We start from the raw sequence: 9316 nt of genomic DNA, 5'->3' as shown, positions 1-9316 counted from the left end.
GCATTTTCTTTTACTTTCCTGATCTTGAAGGGATAAAATATATATTTTTGACTTTACATCTTATTCTTTTAATATGTAAGCAACTTAGGTACTTGTGAATTGGTCTGGTTGTTAGTCTTTGAGGGCAGTTAACTATATCACTGAGTGAAGGGTTGAGTTCCATAAGTATGACTTAACTTTTTATTAGTTGCTGATTATGCCCACCTTAATCTAATTTTAATCACTTTTGGGCTTTTGTGTTTTGCATACAGAACTGATTTTCTATAGTCCTTCTCTTAAAAATGTAGCAGATGATGAAACGTGTGCTTTGAAGAATGAATCACGTAATCCAAAATTAACATTTTGTGAGCAAACTGGATAAGTTTGTAACAGTACTAGCTCTAGGTTGCTGACTGCTTGTTGGGTGGAGTGCTGGGGTGTCTCAGGTAGGTAGCGGATGCACATCCGTGTTACAAATGAAAATTAAAATACCTGTAGAACTTTTCAGTTTTCTAGATCACCTAGATGCAGAGACTTCAGGAGAGACCCGATCGAAGCCATATGGTTTTTGCAGTGTGGAAATGTTGCTCTGCTGTTACTGAAGACTGGAACGCTTGTCAGTCCAGATCTAGCAATCAGACACATTTCACAAGTATTAAACTTGGTCTTTATGCCTGTAGGTATAAGTGTTTGTAAATAAGTTTTGTTGTTGTTGATTTGTACGTGTATAGTTATGGCTGTTTCCGTTTCCTGTAGCACGTTTACTCAAAACTACTATTACTTTGAATGTGTTTCTTTCCCAGTACATCCCATTGATAAAACATTGGCGGTTAAAGCAGTTTTAATGGCTGTTTAGGTACTATGCCATATATATACACTCGTCTTCTCCTTCCCTAGGAACAGTTGCTGCCATACAGTCTGCTTTGGCTGTCTCTGTTTTCTTTAAAAATAATTCCTTTTTTTGTTTTTTGCAGTACAGTATTAAAATTTTTGTTTGTTTTTATTTGTTCTGTCTTCTGGACTGAGTGTCAGATTGCTGCTTTGCCGAATGAGGCTTTTAAAAATGTATTCATGGTGGGGGAAGAGTTCTTTCCTTACCAGATTACAGTTTTAATCTTTGTAACTGAAGTCTGCGTAATTCCAGGTCTAAAATTTGGTAAAGCTCCTTTGTTCTGTGAGGCCCCGTCTGTTCTTAAAAAAAAAAGTATGTAAAATAAAAAGAGAAACGGAAGATAATTATCTAACCTGTGTTTACACCATGAACAGTTTACAGTCATGAGAGTGTAACAGTCATGAGAGTGTAACAGTCTAACACGATATTTGCATGCGAACTCTTGGCCACTGCGTTGCTCTTTAATCTGTGTATGATTTTTCAGTCTGTGGTGGCAGGGCGGTAACGTGCTGCCTCAGTGTTGGTGTTAAAATTTATCACCTGAAGTACAATCAGTCTCTGCATAACGATGGGCAGCTACAGCTCTTGTTAATTGGTGGCAGCTGAAGGAATTCATCTCTGTTTCCGTTGGAGCTGGTTTTATCTTTGCCTTAAAATGCAGAGCTGAAGTCTGCTTGATTTTGTGTCCTGGAGTCCGAGGTCTGTGTGTCCACCAGAGAGGACAGACTTTAGGCCGTAGCCTGGCGGTGGTTTCCATCAGTGTATGAGAGATGGTTCATGCTTGCACCAGTGACTTGCCATGTGATTCTTCGGACGGGTGGGCTGAAAGTGCAGCTGGGCTGCAGCGTTACACCGCTGTGTAGGTGGGGAGAGTGCTCTCACCGTTCTTTTAGTCCATGCTGAAATGAAATATCTCAGCAGAAAATTCTTTCCAATCTACTGAAATTTGATACGACCGAAGATATATTCTATGAGCACAGAAGTTGAGCGTGTCTGAAATTTTGTAATTTGTGTTAATTTTAAATAAGAAACTTCAAACAAGCAATCAGTTGTGACCAGTTAAGATAGTGTAGATTTTTCAGTCCTGGTAGCCAACCTGTTTTTCTGAACCTGCAATGTTGTCATTTTCATTTTGGTATTTTATTAATAAAATGTGAATTGAATTTAGTGATGTAAACTAACATTATTCTAGGCTGCTTTTATCAGTTTTATCATACTTTGAGTTGTGAATAAGTAACGAATATGAATAAAATCTCACTTTTAAGCCTGTGTGTCTTTCCTTAGAGTAGTAAGATTTCGCTATTATTCTTTATCCCTTATTGGTAAATAACAGAAGTGAAAATGTAAGGCTTCCAAATTGCTATCCGTGATCCGGGGAACCATGATTTTACTGGGATGGAGGCTGGGCTCTCCAAAACTAGACGACCTTAAGGTACTGCTGCTCCTCCTAACATGCATACTTCATTGTTGTTTTGCAACCTTGAGTCAAGATCCGAGCTGATGTAAACAGGTATTAATTTCCCTACAGGTAGCTTTAATTTTTTTTTCCCAGTGAAATGCATTAAACAACTTTGTTTACAGAAAGAACAGGGGAAAATGTATGAGTTGTATTAGCAAGTCCACTTCTTGCTTTTTTTAATAAGAAAGCGTCTTTGTAGCTTAACACCACCAAGCACAATATTGTAAAATGCAAACCCATGTCTGCCTACTAGAAAAATGGTTTTAATTTAATCTTTTAATTGTAATCAGGTTAAAACCTGGAATGGTAACAGGAGAGGCTTTTCGTCATACTGGAGAGAACTTACATAAGCCAGTTGTATAATATAGTAGCCTAATTGTAAGTAACACAGATTTGTTTATGCATCTTAGACTTCATTGTTGCCTGGGAAAATAAATTAATCTGTACTTTTTTTGACCGAAAATTCCAGTCCCTCTGCCACTCAGTTCTTATTTTGCTGAAATTTTCCATCTTTGATTTGAGCTTAATTCAAGTAATTAGAGCAAAGACCCCAGTTCTACGCAGAAACTGAGTATGTGAGCGTGCGGATGGTTCAAAGGCTGTTTTCGTAAAGCATTTGCAGCTGCTCATCAGTCAGCTGGGGCTGGAGCGAGGGCTGGCGGTGGCTCGGCGTGCTGCCTCCGCAGCTTTTGGGGTTGTCTGTTGAGTGTTAGAAAATATGTCCGTGTGACTAAGCCGACATCAGCTGGATTTTCAGATATTTCTGATTTCTCTGCACTAAGATGAACTGCGTGAAGAAGAAAAAAGTGTTTATCGTGAGACAGGTGCACGCTGTGCAGAACAAGCTCAAACCTGAGCTGGTTTGCGGTGTGCAGTTGGAGTTGGGAAGAAGGGAAATGACTCTCTGGCAAATGGATTCTTGTGCTGTGTTTTGCAGGTACGCGCTCTCTCATGCGCCAGGCGTGGTTTTAATAACGAAGGTGTTCGCTTCTACTTGAAACAGCACGCCAAAGGATACAGCAAATGTAACTGCTGGGAAGGTTTAAAGTCTCACTGTAAACTGAACTGAGGATAAACCTGATGATAATGAAAATTTCATCAGTATCTTGTGGCTGGAAGCTGAAGTTGCCCAAATTCAGTCTTGAGCTGAGGTACTATTTCCTAGCAGCAGCAGAGTAAAATAAATATTAGAACAGCTTATCCAAAGATGGCTTTGACAGTGATTTTTTTTTTTTTTTTTTTTAAGATGACATTACCCTTTTTCCTCCTGAACAACCAACAACAAATTCAACCTGCTATAGTTTGCTTTCAGGAAAGTTTCTTGCCCTATGTGGGGGCAGCCAGCCTGAGCCGTTAATTCTGAGTTTGAGGCGTTCCTAATACCAGTGCTGTACTGGGTTTGTGTGGTGAGGTTTTGGTAGCAAGGGGCCTACTGAAGTGGCTTCAATGAGAAGCCGCTAGAAGCTTCCTCTATATCTGATAAAGCCAATGCCAGCCAGCTCCAAGATGGACCCGCCGCTGGCCAAGGCCGAGCCCATCAGCAAGTGGTGGTAGTGCCTCTGGGATAGCATAGTTAAGAAGGGCGGGGTGGGGGGGAAACTGTGGGAGAGAACTGCAGCCGGAGAGAGGAGTGGGACTATATGAGAGAAACAGCCCTGCAGACACCAAGGTCAGTGAAGGAGGAGAGGGAGGAGGTGGTCCATGTGCCAGAGTAGAGATTCTCCTGCAGTCCGTGGAGGTCTATGGTGGAGCAGAGATTGACCCACAGCCCGTGGAGGACCCCGTACTAGAGCCGGTGGATGTTCAAAGGAGGCTTTGACCCTGTGGGAAGCCTGTGCTGGAGCAGGCTCCTGGCAGCGCGTGTGACCCCATGGAGAGAGGAGCCCGTGCTGGGGCAGGTTTGCTGGCAGGACTTGTGACCCTGTGGGGACCCACACTGGAACAGTCTGTTCCTGAAGGACTGCACCCTGTGTAAGGGACCCACGCTGGAGCAGTTTGTGAAGAACTGTAGCCCATGGGAAGGACTCGTGTTGGAGAAATTCATGGAGGACTGTCTCCCATGGGAGGGACCTCAGGCTGGAGCAGGGGAAGAGTGTGAGGAGTCCTCCCCCTGAGAAGGGAGGAGTGGCAGAGACAACATGTGACAAACTGACTGCAACCCCTGTTCCCCGTCCCCCTGCGCTGCTTGGGGGGAGGAGGTAGAGAATATTGGGAGTGAAGTTGAGCCCAGGAAGAAGGGAGGTTTGGGAGGAAGGTGGTTTAAGATTTGTTTATATTTTCTCATTACCCTGTTCTGACTTTTGAATGGTAATAAATTGAACATTTCCCTCAGTCAGGTTTGGTTTGTTACTGTTTTGACAGTAACTTCTGAGTGATCTCCCTGTCCTTATCTCGACCCACCCGCCTTTCATTACGTTTTCTCCCCTGTCCAGCTGAGGAAGGGAGTGACGGAGCGGCTTGGTGGGCACCTGGTGTCCAGCCAGGGTCAACCCACCGCAGTCATATACGTACATGCACAGGTGGACGTGCAGAGGTCCAAGGATTTCCAGCGTCTTGAGGCAGCTCTGTATTCATGTACTTGAGCATGGTCAGTGAGTTTAGTGCTGTACAGGGAATGAAAATAAATTACGATCCCGGCTAGAATCTCTCGGGCCCTAGTGTCTGCCGCAGAATAGTCGGGAGTGACTCGAGCTTGGCACTGGAAAACCTTCCCAGTTCCCTTGGACTTTAAGGAAGCGTGGGAACTCTGGAAGGACTGTAGGTTTACAATCAACCATGGTGGTTCCTCAGAGGTGAATAGCAAGAATGGAAGCACTGGGGAAAAAAATGTCTGATAAGTACAAAACAAGGAGAAGGAATTTAATATCTTAATTTTTTTTGTTTCTAGTAATAGGTGGAGGCAGAGTGGTTTTTCATGTGCTGTCACATACCTGTAGGTTTCTACAGAGAAACGTGTTCTCATCTAGGTGACATAGGTGTGTGCTCCTACGTGTGGAAAGCAGTCTCATGCCTGTGTGCTGGACTGGGCTTTTCTTCAGCTGCATAAGAAAACAAGTAGCCCTTACGAGATTCTCGGCTAAATATAGTAGCCTCTTTGGAGATTCATTCTTACTGCTGCGGATAAAGAGAGATGTTCTTATCTGATTAGCCAGAGCAGGGAGTACTTCTGCGCTTTTCTCTTGGTGGGGGGTTGCAGCCAGAGTCCTTTGGAGATTAGAGCTGAGGACAACTGTTTCTGAGATGTCTCTACAGCTTGTTTTAGATGTGCTGCCTTTCTGAGTCACTCAGCGTTTGTAGTCGCTCGCACGGTGTCACACCACGTGAAAACAATCTGCCCCGTTCAGCAATCGCTCACGTTGCCAATGCAGCGTAGATTAAAAGGAGGAAGAGAGGACTGGGAATCTGACTGTTACCCTCATGCCAGTTAGTATGGGGCCGCCTGTTGCATCTGTCTTTGAGAGGAACCCTAAACAGGAGTTTTACCAGCTATGCTGAAGGAGATGGCAGAACTCGTCTGTTTTCTCCGTTTTTCTTGAAAATGAGGCTGATGCATTCCTTATTCAGTTTTCTGAGTAATCCTGATGTTAATGTTCTGTTTCTCTAGGGAATTTAACTTTTTAGTCCCTTACTGGTTACCTTTCTCTGACTCACTTGGGCCCATTGCTTGTCACCCTTTCCAAACTGGGTGCAGTCCCCAGCTGTTGTAAAAATGCCTTTGCTCTTCAGAAGTCAATAGCCCAGTGCTGATTTTCAGCTGCAGCCTGTCCCTCTGCGTCCTTCTCCTTTGAATCTCTTCCTTCTGGTTTTTAATAGGTAGTTTGCATGTTACCAGCTAAGGATTTTCCCATTCACTGCGTCAGCAGGACTTTACGGTTTGGTTGGTTGGCTGTGGTTTCTTTCCATGGAATAGATTTCTCCATGGAGGACATTCTTTCTCCATGGAGGACAATGGTAGTAGCGGGATTGTTTGTCATAGGCTTAGCTTAGTGATGAAACTCAAATATTCCCAAAGTTAGTGCTCATTCCAACCATGTGAGAGCTCACCTGAACTTCACTTGGGACGTTCATTCAGATTTGTGCGTATTTGATTTCTCTGGTCTGGTTTTATGGTGTTTCCCGCTACACCTGGATTAGCACATTTGTCTGTTCTGTTTGGGTTTTCTTCTAAATTTAGCGTAATTCCTAAAACTTTTTTCTTAGGGTGCCTTCACGCAGTTGGCTAAACTGCTTCTGCTTGCTGTTATGTCGTGGACGTTACTTCTGTATTTGAGGAAGAAGGATTTTATTTTGTTTCATGTTCTCAGAATGGCTACCACAGTTGATACTTTCTAGACTGTCTGTAAATGCTTCCTCATAAATTTATTTCTGTGTGATTTCTGGTTATGGCATGTTTTCCTTTAACAAAGGTTTAGAAGTTTTGCTTACTGCAGTTAGTGAACTTTTTGGATTGCTGTGAAGATCTCGCATTTAGATTCATTAAAATACTTATTCTGATTGTGACAAGAGAACATTAAGGAATGTTATCGTGCAGTGCTACGTTTCAGCGTGTACATTGAAATACTGACGTGTACCCGGATCTCGATTATTTATAGATGTCAATGGTTCCTAGGGGCATTTGGAATTTACTTTATTATATATGGATCCTGCTGGCTCGCCGCTTCCCCCAGTAACCAGTCGCTGATTTACCGCAACTGTTGCAAACCACCACTGTGACGTTCCACAAGTCTTTTAAGAAAGATAAGCAAGATAGCTGCCTTGTGCCCTGGCTTCCATCGGACAAATTCTTATTAGTTATCTTATTTTGGTTCATCCTCTGTATTCTCTTCCAAATCCCCAGTGGCTGTCAAGTCACCCTTTGCTTTTTAAATTATTTAAGAGCCCTCTTCGTTCTTTAAGTTGACATAGTCTTTCTAGGAAACTGAATTTAGGTCTACCACATGCTTGACGTAAAGGATGCTCCACTCCTCTCCTGCGCTGCCCCTCCTGACCTATATTCCTTGCTGTGTTTCTAGAATTTACATGAATTATTTACACGGCATGATAGATTTACTTCGTACTTTGCCGAAAGAGAGAATAAATCCTCACTTTAGGGATTTTGAAACGTAGTTAAAATACACCGAATTGTGAGGCAGCTGCTAACAGGGATTCTGCTCACTGGATTATTTGTGATAAGAGGCATGGAGTTGTCTAGCTGTAACGTTACTTCTTTCTTACTGTGTTACCAGAGAAAAAGCATTTTTAAGTACAGGATGCGGCACTTAAATGGGGAGAACACCACCATGGATCTGTGGCATTCTTCTGTCTCTTAAATGGGAGGTAGCAAAATAGAGATTTTTTTTTTTTTTTTTTTTTAGGACAGAGATGGGGAAGAAGAGAAAGGCCACAATTTTTCCCGTGCTAAACAACAGAAGGATATTTCCGTGAATAATCAATGATGCATCTGTTTTATTTTATCTCCGTACAGAAACACCCTCTGAATGGTGAGGCTAAGTTTTAACCTTCTCCCTGAAGATCGCCTTATCTATTTTGTTCTCTTCACCTTATCAGCTGCGGTATGTAGTGACCTTTCTCTTCCATTCAGCCATCTGTCTGCTTCAGCTTTTATTTCCTTCACCGATCAGATGAGACATGAGAGTACAAGTGGCACTGGCAGTGCTGCCACCTCGATACCCGATGAGGATAAATAGACTTAAGTTGACATTTGAATAGTAAATAGGTCTTTTTTAAAATTAATGAATACAAGAATTATTAAAGGAGCCTAGTGAACTGGGAAAGTTTTCTGCTCAGAAAGCAGATGTAGAAAGGGCTGTAGGATATTTAAGGAAAATGTGGGTGAGGCACACTTCTAAAGTGCAGCTCTATTTTAGAGCTTCCAGGTGTGAGCTTTGCACAACTGCTGTAATTACCAGCCTGCTGCAGGTATTGCTTCTCTCTGGGTTTTGGGCAGCAACCATTTATTCTCACCCGTCTGTTCAAAGGCTAACAGGGATCCCAGTGCTGCCGAAAGGATGCAGAAAAATTTATTGGCTCAGGAAATGTACGTGGAATGAAATGGAGAAGCAGTGAGATGGAAAAAGCAGAGAACATCAGTGATCTCGGCAGGACAGAACTGAAGTCATCAGAGGCGCCCCTTTAGTTTGTTAGCACAGAAGTTAAAGTAACATAGAACTTGAAAGTTTCAGGTCTGGAGATACGTGGCATGGGGACTATCTCATCTCATCTCATCAGACTTCATGCCTCAGTTTTTCCATTTGGTGCCCAAACTAGAGAGAGGAAGGCAAGAAGGGTCCCTGATAAAGTGACTTTCCTTCCACTGGGATCACTTTGAGATTTATGGATGACAAGTCCTCTACTGGAAATAGGCGAAACTGCAGCCTAACCAGCCATGATGTCAACTAGTTGGTCAGATTGCGTCCGTGTTACTCAGAAGTGGACCTCAAAGGTAGCGAGCCTGTAGACCAGAGAGCAGCGGGTGCCGCTCAGCGCCAGCTGGGTTCCAGGAGTTCTGCTTCATGCGAACTCAACATGAGCTGCTGCGGCGCGAGGGGGTCTCACACTTAACTGCATCTGGGAGGGATCGAATTCATGCCCTGCTCCATGACTTGAACTAAAGCATGGCAAGTGGGAACGTGTAGATTTGCTTCAAAAGTCCTTCTGATCCAAACTAAAATACCCGTATGGACAGGGCCTAAACAGTGGCTGTGATCTACGGGAGACTGACAAACAGCTCTGCCGCTGTTTAACATGTTTGTCAGCAACATGGACAGTGGGATCGAGTGCACTCTCAGCAAGTTTGCTGACGGCACCAAGCTGTGTGGTGTTGTGGACACGCTGGAGGGAAGGGATGCCATCCAGAGGGACCTTGACAGGCTGGAGAGGTGGGCCTGTGAGAACCTCATGAAGTTCAACAAGGCCAAGTGCAAGGTCCTGCACGTGGGTCAAGGCAATCCCAAGCACAAGTACAGGCTGGGCAGATGTGATGGTTT

The sequence above is a fragment of the Tauraco erythrolophus genome, chromosome 1, assembly GCF_009769465.1.
Source record: "Tauraco erythrolophus isolate bTauEry1 chromosome 1, bTauEry1.pri, whole genome shotgun sequence".
Taxonomy (NCBI): Eukaryota; Metazoa; Chordata; class Aves; order Musophagiformes; family Musophagidae; genus Tauraco; species Tauraco erythrolophus.
Note: the sequence above shows the minus strand (reverse complement) of the source record.